The 15,300-nt window shown below is 38.4% G+C and overlaps 1 protein-coding gene across 2 annotated transcripts in view; it reads right to left on the minus strand.

Moving 5' to 3' along the window:
* The window catches only part of LOC136864342 (dnaJ homolog subfamily B member 9), a 57,616-nt gene extending 45,509 nt beyond the window's left edge, over window positions 1-12,107 (minus strand). For both annotated transcript variants that reach the window (XR_011017829.1, XM_067141192.2), the window contains exon 1: window positions 11,916-12,107. The gene's annotated coding sequence lies outside the window, so the exon portion shown is untranslated. The remainder of the gene's footprint in view (window positions 1-11,915) is intronic.
* Between the last annotated feature and the right edge of the window lie 3,193 nt (window positions 12,108-15,300).

Consider the following 15,300-nt stretch of genomic DNA (forward strand, 5'->3'; position numbering starts at 1 on the left):
AAACTTCCTCATACATTATGATTAGCTCCTCATCCACTGCCATTAAAGAAGAAAACTAGAAATACTCTTGTGCAATATCAATGATACAATTCAAAAAAAGGTGGTGAGCTAGTTTTAATTAGCCCAGCAGCATCACAGGTTCAAAATAAGAACTGCTTATGAAAGCAAGAAAAGACAATGCAAATTTTGGCAGTGTTATCAGGAATGTTTACAGGCGGCGCGTGGTGCAACGTCCAGGACTAAAAGTAACGGATTATAGAGACGATTTTTTTGTAGATTAAAAAGTACTTTTCAAATCTATGCACTAAGTTACAGTTATTTCAGAATGCTTAAGAGTTTTCCCCCCTAAATAAAATTAGAAAAGAAATGAAGTTGAATTGTATCCATTTGACAATCTGCATAAAATAAATGGTTCATGTCTTTTTACAATTGGCTTCACGTCGCACCGACACAGATAGGTCTTATGGCGATGATGGGATAGGAAAGGCCTAAGAGTGGGAAGGAAGCAATCGTGGCCTTAATTTGCCTGATGTGAAAATGTGAAACCACGGAAAACCATCTTCAGGGCTGCTGATAGTGGGTTTGAACTCACTATCTCCTGGATGCAAGCTCACAGCTGCGCGCCCCTAACCGCACGGCCAACTCACCTGGTGGATCATGTAGATATTCTGCAGAGCATAACTGGTTCTATATCTGTTCGTTCAACTTTATCATGGACATGTAAGGTAGAGATGCCAAGAACGCTTGTGAAATTTGTCAAGTGGATTCAAGGCATATGGATGTGCTCAGAATGTCCTATGCAATGGCAGAGATAGAATTGTTTTCTAGACAGGAGGGGAAAAGGGGGGGACATGACATAATATCCTAATAGATCAATAAAACACGTGTGCACACAAAAATTACTAATACGTAGCATACACGCACAATGAAAAATTAGTGCATACTCATATTTTCACTTTACTTGCAAATTACAAGATTCCGTACTTCCAGCAGTCTCCAGAGGAAAAACACAAGAACACCCCACGCTTGAGTTCATTCTTCTCTCTTCTTGTTTTAGGCTACTTCCCTGTGATGTATGTGAAAGTCTTTATGTCTCTATCAAGTCATCAGTCTGGAGGCAGGTTGGATCTCAACTAGCACAACCAAAGGTCGTGCAGTTATGTTGTCGTTATGAGGCATAGATGAGCAAAGTTTGCTAATGCCTTCTACACTGAGCCAGACAACAGACATCGAGTAGCAGCTTTCACAACATCCAGACGCACTAGCAGTGCTCCAAATTGCATTCCTCTGCATCATCCACACCTGTGTAGCTTCCATACTGTCACAGACAAATGAGACAGACTTCAGTGAAAGACTTATTGTTCTGGCCTGTGCCAAGAGACAGATGCAAAAATATTGCATCTATCAACAAACAGCCACAGGCGACAGGCAAAAGTCTGCCTAGGTATTGATGGCCAGTTACAATTCAAAATTCAGGACTTTTCAGGAGAAGAGTTTAAAGTTCAAGCAGTTTACTTCATTACCTCTCAAAAATACACTTGTTACACAATTTTTATAAAAATTTGTGTGTACCTAGTTTTTAGAATAGAATACTCCCATCCCCTAGTTCCAGATCACCTGAAACTGAAGAGAGAGCAATCATTTATTGCAATCCAAATGATTTTGATGCACACAAGCGTTTCTCGTTACTATTAATTTATTTACTACTACTACTACTACATTAAACATTACAATTATACCTAATCACTATGTACACCCAATCTCTGAATTGTAGATTTCAAAATTTTATTAATTTTGTCCTAGACATTAACAGTGTTTTATAGTCCAGGACAACATGTATCTCACCCTTATTAAATCATTGCAACTATTTATTTTTGTGTCACGAGACCGAACAGATTTCTCCTTAGCTTACAATAGATATTATGCATTAACTGAATGACCGTATGGATGACTGCAAGCCTGAATGAGTTGTAAGATTTCATTGTATTCATACATGAATGAACACCCCTCTCTCTGTCACGGATAGCCACCAACTGGGGAGACCGCATTCATAATTAAATGAGTGATTGAATGGATTGAATTGAATGCACTCAACCTACATCTATGGAGCCCCAGCAGGTAAGGTGAGAACACTCCAATGTGGATGAATGAACGAGCGAATGAATAAAAAATGAATGAGCTGAATTTAAAAGTATCTCTCCCCATCATGGATAACCACCACCTGGGGAGAGAGCCCCTATTATTGAATGAATGAAGGGATTAATCAATTAATGAATGCTCTCAGCCTACAGCTAAGGAATTCCAGTAGCTGAGGAACAAACATTTCATCTATCGTAACATAAGCAAATTACCATGCAATTTAACACAGTTACTTTACGGAAAATAACCATGCCAACAACAATACAACCACAATACTAAACATTGACTTGTGCTTGGTTTCTTTTTATTCTTTTAGTTGATGCTTTTCTTTTTCACTTCCTTTTGCCACATTTCTTAAAATACAAAAAATGCTGCTATTCTTAATGATGCAATTCATTGTTTAATCATTTAACAATTGTATAAAATTCTCTCTCTTCCTTTGATTTATATTCCCCACTCAAATATTTAATTCTAATTGCATCAGTTCCCCTACATACTCTGAACAGATGAGCCTTTTCTATTTTTTTCCCTTAGAATGAATGACTTTTGGCGGGGCTGAGTGGCTCAGACAGTTGAGGTGCTGGCCTTCTGACCCCAACTCGGCAGGTTCGATCCTGGCTCAGTCCGGTGGTATTTGAAGGTGCTCAAATACGTCAGCCTCGTGTCGGTAGATTTACTGGCACGTAAAAGAACTCCTGCAGGACAAAATTCCGGCACCTTGACGTCTCCGAAAACCGTAAAAGTAGTTAGTGAGACGTAAAGCAAATAGCATTATAAAAAAAAAAAAAAGTGACTTTTGCTATGTTTCTCTCTCAGACCAAGGCCAACTAGATAGACAAGCCATAAGGCTCCCCCTCCACTTCCGGCGCTACATCACACAAATAGCCAGCCGCTTCATTTTTCGCCAGTGACTTGTAGGCTGATCTGAACCTCGCAGCAGTGAGGCTATCAATGGTGTTGAATGATTTAAACGTGTGTGAACATTGTGAATTATGCCCACCTCGTGTTGTGTACGTGGTTGTAGAAGTAACTATAGTTCAAAAGAGCCCAATATTTCAGTGTTTAAATTTCCTACTGACTTGGTTCGGAAACAAAAGTGGATCTTAGCCATCCATCGAACCGAATTTGTCCCTTCAGCAAGCTCAGTTGTGTGCATAAAACACTTCGACGAACGTTTCATAATTAGGGAGGATTCTGTTAAAAGATCTCATGGGTCTATTTTAACAGTAAAACTTAACCATTTAAAACTCTCAAACGACTCTATTCCTACTACGTTTGAAAATGTGCCTGCCTATCTGTCTAAAAATCTTCCAACACCGAGGAAAACTCCTATTCAAAGACAAGAAGAAATTGAAAAACAGGAAGAAGATGACAGGATCAAGGACTTGGATGACTAAGGGTAATTTCACACTACTAAATGCAAATTAAATTTTGACAAAGTTTTTGTCAATTTTGACAGCCAAAGTCTCTGTATTTTCAAAATTTATATGACTGAGGAAAATATTCCAAAAATTGGTACTTCTTTAACATTAAACTAGGCTCTTTATTTTAAAGCCATAAAACATGGCATTTTCATGAATGATAACCCTGATATACGTGCATTAGTTAACGGCGACAAGATATTAAAATGGTCAAATTTGAAAAGTATCTGTAACTTCCTGTTTAGTCTTGCTTGTGACTCAAAGGTGACTGTCCACGACAAAATAGAAACTGTGAACAAAATAATCGAAGTTGAAAGTTAAGTTGATGACTGTATCAATACTGATAAATAAGAATTTTGCCACGAACAGTTAAATTTAGCCTTTGCAAAGAAAGTGTTTTACTCCTGTATACTAATAACATGGTTTGCTTCAATATTTTTCGCATCTCCTGGGGCATATAAAAAGCTCAGACAGTTAACGTTCCTTACAATGCCTCACTCTGTGCATTTGCAGTCTTTTACTGCAAAACTAGGCATGGTAAATTCAGATATAGATGATTCACATTGGAATTACTTGAAAAAGAAACAAACTGTTAAATGAACATGAAACTTCTTGTTGGATGAAGTCTATGTAAAAACTGAGCTTAACTATGATGGAGGAAAGGTAGGAGGGGGGGGGGGTTGCTTTTCGTAGTAAAAGTGGAGAAAATAACACAAAATTAGCTAAAATTGTACAAACCTTTATGTTGTCATCCATTCTTTAAAAAATAAAGGCGTTATTGGTTTGTTTCCATGTAAGAACCTAACGTCACATTTCTCAGAAGAAATAACTTCGCAAGCCCTTAAAGTATTAACAGATATAGGTTATAAGTTATAAGGTAGTATGCATAATTTCTGATAACAACAGTGTTAATAGAAAAATGTTTGAAAAGCTGCAAAAGCAATTTACAAACCACTCTTCAAAAAACATTTGACGAAACAAAAGATTTTTGTAATGTTCGATAATGTTCATTTATTTAAAAGCTTAAGAAATAACTGCCTTAATCAAGCTGATAACTTACAAACTTTGTTTCCTGACTTTGACAACCCTGAGTCAGACAAAAAATGTTTTGCTAGTGTGGGTCATCTTAAACAGCTGCACAGAGGAGAAGAGAATGATGTAGTTAAGCTTGCTCTTGCCCTGAACCAAAAAGTGCTGTACCCAACTTCATTAGAGCAACGAAATGTAAACCTTTGTTCTAAGCTGTTCGATGAGAAATATGTCGCTGCTTTAAAACATTTTGATAAAATAAAAAATAGAGATGATTTTAAAAGCACAGTTTTATTTTTAGAAATAATTCTTCGTGGTGGAAGATTGTTAATGTTAAACATGCTTTCAAAGGCGATAGATTTAACGACCCTCATTCTAACATAATATTTTCAATTCATGATGACAATGTTTTATTTACGCGCAAGTTGTTAACATGGTTAATTAGATGGGATAATCTGTCTGTTCAAGGGGAGATCACACAAAAAAGAGTCATCATGGAAAACTTACTAATGAGACTCAAACAGCCTTAGTTCACACTATAAAAACTATTTTAGAGTTAATAAATTTCTTGAAAACAAGTTTAGGATTCAAGTATGTATTGTTAGGGAAATTTCAAACTGACGAATTGGAAGCAAGATATGGTCAGTACAGGGAAATGAGTGATGCCTGCTACCATATTTCAGTGAAGCAAATCCTTGAATCAGAACTAAAATTGAGAGCCCTAATGGTAATACATCCCTATTAGTGATATTTCATTAATTATGTTGATTGCAAGAGCTCAGATTGTAAAGGCTTAAAACCTACAGACATTTCACATTTTGAAAATGTGGTAGTTGAGTTACATGATGTTATTGTATCTGAAAACATTTTGTTGGGATATATTTGTAAAGTAATTATGAAAAATTGTACATGTATAAGTTGACAAGAGGTTTTATTGTTAAATAATGATAATGTAACGTCAGATGTGTTAAGGCCAGAGGACAAATGTCAATATAATTGACAGGGGAGCTTTGAAATATCCATCAGATTTTATTGTTAACATTTTGATCACACAATTTAAATTATTTAGTGTAATTATAAGTGATAGGTTTTTACATGGCGATTCTCAGAGAAACATTTCATTTTGCTTGTCAACAATGTTCATGAAAATGAAAATGTCATGTTTGAAACATGCAGTGATTGTAGAAGTAGCTTTAAAGATTTCGTTGACAAATGTATATACATCCTTTTTAATATATTACTGAATAACTATAGAAAAGTTATCGCAGACAAACTCGTGGCTAAGAAGAAGAAATCCTCAAGTAAGGATACCCATAAATTGGCCCCCCCCCCCCCAAAAAAAAATTTGATAAACTGAAACCTTAAGGATTGTTAGATAAGTTTTAAGCTAAGCCTAATTTCTAAGAAAGGTTCCAGACTATTGTGAATTGCTATCATGTATTTACCTAGTAACATTAAAACTATTTTTATACGTATGATGGGTTTTAATCTTTTACATGAAACAGTGTTCCGTTACAAATGGCAGATGTCAGCTTAATTTTACGTAAAGAATCGTACATAAATTGTCCCACCAATTCCCCCCCCCCACCCCCTGCATAAAAATCGTGTAGTGCACAAGCCTAAATAAAACCACAATAGAAGGCGTGTTCAATTATATCGTTAAGGTTCAATAAATAAACAATATCATGGAGACAGCGAGAGCGGGCCATACACTGCCATGCTGAACGCCAGCCACTCTCGTGACGTCATGGCCCGAGCCTTGTGGCCTATCTATCGAATGCGACCTTTCTTAGACCCTCCCATCTCCCCATCTCAATCTTAACCAGTATTTCACTACTTTCCTAGCTATATCTGTGTGTATGCTGATAACTTCAGTCTTCTAACTCTGCTATTTGCTGTACATTCTGGAAGACTCTTTATTATTTTAAAGAACTTATTACATCTAATTCTTTTCTGTCTACTTCAATACACATATTTCTGATATCACAAGCACATTTGAATTATTTTTATGTACCTTGTATTAAATATTTGGCATCTTCCTCTATAAAGCAGCCAACCCTTTCATTTTAGCACGTCTTAAGGTGCGTCCACACCAAGATTTTTTCGTTAACTTTGTTAATAAACACTTAACCAACAATGTTCATAAACATTTTTCGCTGTTAATAAACAAAATAGCGTGTCTGTAAACTTTTCGGCCATGTTTATAAATAAAATATCTAACTTTTGTGAATGAAAAGTTTCAATCACTTTTCGTGTTTTCGTTAACATTTCAGTTCACACAAGCGCAAGGACGCATTAAAATTTATTTATTTATTTATTTATTTATTTATTTATTTATTTATTATTATTATTTTCTTTTTACAACTTGCTTTAAGTCGGACGTCGCATATAGGTCTTATTGCGACGACTGGGATAGGAAAGGCCGTGGCCTTAAGGTACAGCCCCGGCACTTGCCTGGTGTATAAATGGAAAACCACGGAACACCATCTTCGGGGCGGCCGACAGTGGGGCTCGAACGCAAGGACGCAATTAGAGCTTGCACATTCGTAGCGCGGAATAAGATGCTTTCTTATTTCTTCTAAAAATTGACTATCAAATCGTAAGCGAAAGTTCTAACACACAGTACGGTATTGTTAATTCTGTATGATATTCTTTTGGCTATACAGGCTTCGGCAACCGGCACATTTCCTATCCTCGCCGCTAGATGAGGCTTCGTTCATTCCATTCCTGACCCGGTCAGATGACTGGAAATAGGCTGTGGATTTTCGTTCTTTCAGCCATGTTCTAATGTAGTTTCATTTTATGCTTCGCTCCGCGCTGAATAACCTAACCTTCCATAATCATTTGTATATCAAAATCAGTAGCGGCGATTAGGGGGGGGAACGCCGCCCCCCTCCCCCACTTCGTGAAGAAAACTACATGTCTACTTCATTTTAGCCGGCTGAAACTAAGAATTATAGGAATTAAAGGCAATTTGTACAAGCCCTGTTGTCTTATCAGCTAATTCTTTATCCTGACTTTCTTTTATTAACTAGCGGACATGGGCGCCCGCAAGGGGAGCACTTGCCCCCCCCCCCCTGGAATTCTAAAGATGCTGATGTTCAATTGTTTAATATCATACCAGATTATTTCATAAACTGAAATTACTCACAGTCATCTAGCATATGTTATAACTGGAAGTTTCTGTAAACAATTTAATGTTGCTGACGTTATATTGGTTTTTATATTCAAGAACATTGTTAATGTCCCCCCCCCCCCCCACCCCCTGGAAAAGATCCTGCGGGCGCCCATGAGCGGAACTACGCACAAAATATCGTTCGTCGCGGCTAACAGATTTGCATAGCGCCTCAGCAAGCAATGGAGACTTCGCATCAGGTTTGCCACCGGGCAAAAAATTTTCGTACTAAATTTTCCCGTGAAAAGGTACTAGATTATGGAAAAACGTACTAAATCATCCTTTTTACAACGGAGTAGGATTATTTATAATGGAAATATAGAAAAAAGTATACTTATCAAAAATACACCTTTATTAATTGAGAAAAACCGAGCTCGATAGCTGCAGTCGCTAAAGTGCGGCCAGTATCCAGTAATCTGGAGATAGTGGGTTCGAACCCCACTGTTGGCAGTCCTGAATATCGTTTTCCGTGGTTTTCCATTTTCACCCAGGCAAATGCTGGGGTGTACATTAATTAAGGCCATGGCCACTTCCTTCCCATTCCTAGGTCACCATAAGACCTATCTGTGTCGGTGCGACGTAAAGCAAAAAAGGAAAATCGTAATTATCAGAAGTTATCGGTTTTGATATCTATAATGGGAAGCGGGAATGTTGCAGGTTCAATACCCACCATCCTAACATTTCCAGTTCCAAGCTGACTACGTGACGAGATTCTTTTATTTACGTTTTCACGCATTTCTATTTAACATTCACACCTTTTAGAACATATTAACATGCATTTGTGCTCTTCTCTTAATCCTTGGAAAATATTGCCAAAGCAATAAACTATTTTGAAATATGAAAATTTTGGGCAGACGCGTGCTTTAGAAGGAGCCCATTCACTTACGCTACAGACCAGTAGTTTGTTTCTCAATCTGGTCTTATTAACAGAAAAAGCAGGAAAAATCCTGTTCTGTTTCACCAGGAGAATGTGGTAAACAGTCGCAAAAATTCGTCAAATTTGGAAAGTTGTAGTGTGTTTTTCTCAGGTGTGTTATAGCGTAATATTTATATTGAGCCTGTATGTTCGGCAGACTGAAAAGATTTTCAGTTTCTTTGGACTTTGCTGCCCACCATTTCCTATCTAACTTCATGAGCACTCTGCCATTGCATTAGGGGAATATATAGCTAATGGGATTATACTGATGAAACTGCCATCTCTTTTGCAATTTTCTAGTTAGACATGGAGAGATTTCTCAAAATAGGGTCACTTGTTCACAGAATTCAACATGAAAAAATAGACACTTGGCTCTGAAACTTCTTATCAATTTCTTTCTTGTTCTTCTGCTGCAGTAGAAGAGCGTCTACTCTAGCTCCGTAAAAGGTACTAGATATCCATAAAAAGAACTAACGTACTAAAAATGTCCATGAAGTACTAGATCTAGTACTAAAGTACTAACGGTGGCAACCCTGCTTCGCATGTGTCCTGAGAAAGGGTAGCAGGGGTATACTTTTTGCCAAGATTTGCCGCGCGCTTTCGTCCGTCTGGCAGTCTCTTTAATGTCTATTAGTTTCTTAGTGTGTAATCAAATATTAAATAATTTTTAATTGCATAATCACGCCGTACTTCTATTTAATAAAATTGTAATACATGTGTATACTGTTCCTTTGGTGAAAGTTTTATCCTATAGCATTGAATCAAAATCACAAATACTATTATTACCGCACTTAAGTCGGTAAAACCTTTACCTCTCTGTGGAAATTCGCCCAGAGAGCATCAAAAACTTACCACCACTTTGTAGCTTTCTTATTTTTCAGTTTTCATGCATATAACCCCACCGTGCTTACCGCCCCCTCCCCTACACCGCCCGCTATATCTGACTAACCCGGGTACTTTTTGTTGTCTGTACATTTTTGCCCCCTTCCCCCCCACTTTTAATTCCCAATCGCCGCTACTGATCAAAATAACCCTACGGTATCCTGACTAGGTTAAATGAAGATTTTCTTTATTTCGTACTTTAACGAATTCCTTAATAAACTCGTATCCCCATCCTAAGGTGGTGCAGCTCTTTCCGGGCACACCCCCATTGGAGGTGAGCTGCATGTACCATATCAACCACGTACCAGCCCTCCTGCCAGTTTTCAATTTCTGGCAGTACCGGGAATCGAACCCGGGCCCCCGAGGACTGTTACGCTACGGAGGCGGACCACGAAATTCCTTGAGAATGCTGTATAAAGTTTTAAACACCTCAGGCACAATAACAAATTGCTTTTGATACTCTAGACAAATGTGTAAGTGGAATGTACGAGACACCAGTTGCTATTTTCTTCTTCCTGGCCCTACGACCCGTAACATCACCAACAACTTGTTTCGTGTGGACTTCAACATTAAGTTTAACAAAATTTATTACCGGTACCTTAACTATGTTTAGAAATGTTATTCATTAACACTGTTTATCAACTTTGGTGTGGCTAGCCATTATTTGTTAATTCCACATCCCATTCGATGTTATAATTCCTATATATTCTAATTTATTCACAACTTTAGTTCTACACTTTTCGTTTTTTTAAATTTATGTTCTCTTTGATAATAATAATAATAATAATAATAATAATAATAATAATAATAATGTTATTTGCTTAACGTTCCACCAACTACATTTTTATGGTTTTAGGAGACGCCGAGGTGCCGGAATTTAGTCCCGCAAACGTTCTTTTACGTGCTAGTAAATCTACCGACACGAGGCTGACGTACTTGAACACCTTCAAATACCACCGGACTGAGCCTTTGATATTAATTTTTCAAATATCATGTTCTGCAATATTCAACAGTTTTCTTAAGACTGTTTTGCCTACCCAGACCTGGCCGAGAATCGAACCCGGGGCCCCCGAGTGAGGCACGCACGCTACCCCTACACCGCGGGGCTGGCAACAGTTTTATATACTAAAGAAAATGTGTTAACCACAGTAGGCCTACTCATTAACTAAGGTATAATATAACATATAATGTAACAGTCTGATGTAAACTGCGGTGACAGGTAAGTTAAATATGTAGTATATTGCATTGTTTTTCCATCACAAACCCTCACAATAATGAATTATATTCATTCGATCATGCTGAAAACGTGATTTACTACTCTCAAATACTTTTTTTTGTTGCTTTACGTCGCACCGACACAGATAGGTCTTATGGCGACGATGGGACAGGAAAGGGCTAGGAGTGGGAAGGAAGCGGCCGTGGCCTTAGTTAACGTACAGCCCCAGCATTTGCCTGGTGTGAAAACGGGAAACCAGGACTGCCGACAGTGGGGTTCGAACCTACTATCTCCCGAATACTGGATACTGGCCGCACTTAAGCGACTGCAGCTATCGAGTTCGGTTTACTACTATTCTCAAATATGCAGCCTTAAAGATGTGATTTCTAGAGTTTTGAAATTTAAAAAAACTTAGCATTTTGATTTGTATATTTAACAGTTTGAGTTTATATATGTGTAATTTAGCGTTTTGAAGTAAAACAATTTCAATTAACGCTGATAAATAAGAAACGTATTTTGATAATAGGCTATTAACGTGAAATTAAAATCGCGCTTGCACAGAGCTAATAGTAAAATAAAATTGCATTCATTTTAAATTGATATAAGCTAAAACGTACCAGAAAAAAAAAGTTTACTCATGTCAAACAAGAATTATACTATAAAGAAAAAAAAAACTCAAGTAATGTTCATGACCAGCCTGTGCTGTTTCTACATGGATGAAGTATTTTTGCGCCTGTCTCTTGGCACAGACCAGAGCAAAATGTAGCTTCCAGCAAATTCTCGGTATCACTTATGGCTCTTAACTACGGTACATGGAAGATGCTGAAGAATGTGTGTTGCTGAGTAATGACGTTCGAAGCACAACTAGTGCATCTAGATGTTACGAAAGTGCTACACATATGTTAATGTCGACTGCTCTATTTTTAAACAAACTTTAACGCGAGGAATTGTTTTATGCCGCACAAGTAACAATTCAGGGTCAACGCGGGCATATATAGCACTGTCATATGGTTAACACTTGAAAAGTCACTAACATTCAGTATAATCATCAAATAGGCCTACACTATTCATTTATAGAAAGCCTATCAATGATCTCCCATACGAAGAACTTACAATGTGTGACAGTAGTTAACTAACCTCTGAAAATTTATATTTCACGAACGAACTCTTCACAACACCAGTCACTGTCACAGTTCACTAAATTATGACCAGAATTCATATCTGAGCTCGCAACAGCTGTTCTTCACTGTATTATTACATCAGTAAGGACACGAAATTCCCTCTGATTGGCTTACTTCTAGTGAAATCTCAAACAAAACGTTTCGATCCGAATGCATACCATGGAGGACTGGGAGTAGCTGTAGAAGGGACTACCGTACATAGTGTAAACAGGACCACCTACAATATTATTCGACCTCAATGCATATATCGATATGTGATAAAATAGCTGCCTATTGACCCAAGACCAACTGCAATCCTCAGATCAGGACGATAGAAATGAATAGTGTGACGACTCCCTCTGAATTGCATGTTGACAGACACGGTATACATGTTCTCCGCCAGCTGTAGCGCTGCTGTCGATAAAAATGTCCAAGTACGTGCGCTTTATGACGGCTTGATGTGGAAGTGTGTAAACAGTTCGTGGTCTTTTTCGGTAGTTTTATACGTTCTCCAGTTTTATACGTGCAAAATATCTGGTGTCAACTTTTCGTGAAATGAAAAGTGAAAAATATTAGGCATTTGAGTAGTAGGGCGTTACATTGGCATATGTTCCAATTTACTCGCACATCGATATATATACCTACATCTTGTCATGTCCCGGGTTGCAAGTCGGGTTACGATAAACATTCGAATGAGAACCGGCATTTCTTTTCACCCCCAAAAGATCCCACTCTGTTCTCGAAGTGGTCGAAGGCTATCCCACATCAAGATCTGACTTTAAGAGATAAAAGTCGTATATGTGTTCTGCATTTTGGGGCCGAACTTACCCAAAAATGTGACAGTTTCATTATTAATGGTGAAAAAGTGGAAATTCCAAGACAGAGATGGAAGCTGGATCGCACAGCAGTCCCACATTTTTTCCTAATCTTCTGAAATATTTATCACGAAACATCACAGAAAGATCTCCATATCAACGCCAATCTACCAAATTAGATATTCCTTTCACTGGTGATTATTCCAAACTAGACTCCCTAGTATTAGCTATGTATCGTCCAGTGCTGGTGATAAATCACAGGTTAGCGCTGATAACCAAAGGGAATTCATCTTAAAAGTGGGAAATAAGCATCTCCAGAGAAAGGTTACATTTTGCAGAAGATTAAAAGAAGAAGAAAAAACGCTGAACTAGAAAGGGAACTTGAAGAAATTCAATCACCCAAAAAACAGGCAAATACCCTTAATGAGAGACTAAGTAGGAAACAGAAGATAATAATTGATACCATATTGAAGGAGAGCAATACCAGAAGTTCAAAAGGCATGCGTTATGATCAGTAACTTCTACTGGAAGCACTCCTATTGAAAATTAAGTCCCCGAAAGTTTACAGGCATTGTAGACAGCATGACATTCTACCACTGCCATCACCATCACATCTTCACAGTCTGTTGAAAGGCCTGAAATGTCCATACGGTATCAATCATCATTCAGTCAGTAATATTTCTCAAGCCACTAACACTTATGATGATGATGACAACAGGTGAGGAATATTACTTTCTTCATGGGGCCTCTAAATATTAGTTCCTAAATAGCGTCGACCTCCAAGATCTTCTGTTACCATGTTTTTCCTTCACTCCCACCTAGATATGGGTAACTGCTCCTTTTACAAAGCTGCAAGTTGTTCTTATTGGGTCTTCTTGGATTTTCTCTCTCTTCCCCTGGTAATCCTAGAGTGGAGAGTCTGATTCTACCCAGCGCCTCACATTCGGAAAGGATATGTTCAGCTGATTCCTCTGCTTCATTTCATTTCCTACATATGTTGTCTCCTATTACTCAAATTCTATGTAGGTGTTTTTTCAGATGGCAGTGTCCTGTCAACAGTCCTAGTACCCACCTTATATTTTCTCTGCTGTGTTTCAATAGTTCTTTAGTATGCTTCTTATTTTGTCCTTTATCAGTTCCTTTGCAAGCCTGCATCCTGGAGTATTTTTCCACTTTTCCATTTGTTACTTTTGTACCCATTTTCCTATGTAGTATCGGGCTTGTCCATAGGAAATCCTGCATACAGGTTCTGGGCCTACAAATGTGTTTCTGCCCCTTTCCTCGCCAGTTTATCTGCCTTTTCATTTCCTTCTATGCCTGCATGCCCTGGTACCCATATTATTTTGACAATGTACTTTGAGAGCATCAGGAGATGTGAGTGGCAATACCAGACAATTCTGGATATTATCCAGACTGCCTCTATTGCCTTAATGGCCGCTTGGCTGTCCGTAAAAATGAAAATGTTCTTATTCCTATAGTTCATTTTCAGATTTTTTCAAGAGATGTTGTGATAGCTATCATTTCAGCTTGAAAGACTGTAGTGTGTCTGCCCAGGCTCATCTGGATTGACCTCTCAGGTCTTCCCCCGTTCATCCCTCCTCCTGTGCAATCCACAGTCTTTGAGCCATCAGTCCACCACACTATATCTTTTTAAGTATTTCATTTGTTGATATCCCAGTCTCCTTATTTTAATTATCTGGGTCTCAAACGGTTCTTCAAAGTTGTACTTTGGTATCATATGATCAGAAGGCATGTGTAGAACATCCTCTGTTATTACTCAGTTAATTTTACAGTGTCCTAGTTTGGGTCTTAGTGCATTCCAGCACTCTGATTGTGCCAGTCTATATGAACTCATTCTAGCCTGTCCTTTTATGAAATTGTATAGTGATGGGAGGTCTAGTAAAGTATTCAAGGCTTCTGTCGGCGTAGTTCTCATAGCCCCAGTTATGGCTATGCATGCCATTCTGTGTAGGCTATCAAATCTACTGCCGACTTTTCCTTGACTTACTTTCTGCCACAAGATGATTGCAGCATAGGCCATCAACGGTCTAAGGATCATTGTGTATAGCCACATTACCATTCATAGTCTTAGGCCCCATGTCTTCCCAACGGCTCTTTTACATGCATACAGCAAGTTCTTGGCCCAGGTTATGTTCCTTTCTATATGTGAATTCCATGGTAGATTTTTATCTAACACTACACCTAGGTTCAGTGCCTGTTTTTCCATATACGTAGGTGGATCAAAAGGTTAGATGCACTAACGCGCCGCAGCAGCGCGCTGTGTGTCGCAAACGTAGCCACAGAGGAGAAAGGGACAGAAACTGCCCACACGTCCGTTAGGCAGGTCGCTGTGGCGTCTCGTCTAGTATTGTGTGAATAGCGGCCAAATGCATTGGCGCGTCAACTGGACGTTCACTCCAAATATGAGGTGCGTGCGACAATCCGATACCTATGGGCCAAAAGGAAGAATTGCTCGGACATTCATCGTGAAGTTAGTGCTGTGTATGGGGAGCGGGCCATTTCCCGGCAAGGTACCGTAAAGTGGTG

This window comes from Anabrus simplex, chromosome 2, assembly GCF_040414725.1.
Source record: "Anabrus simplex isolate iqAnaSimp1 chromosome 2, ASM4041472v1, whole genome shotgun sequence".
Classification (NCBI taxonomy): Eukaryota; Metazoa; Arthropoda; class Insecta; order Orthoptera; family Tettigoniidae; genus Anabrus; species Anabrus simplex.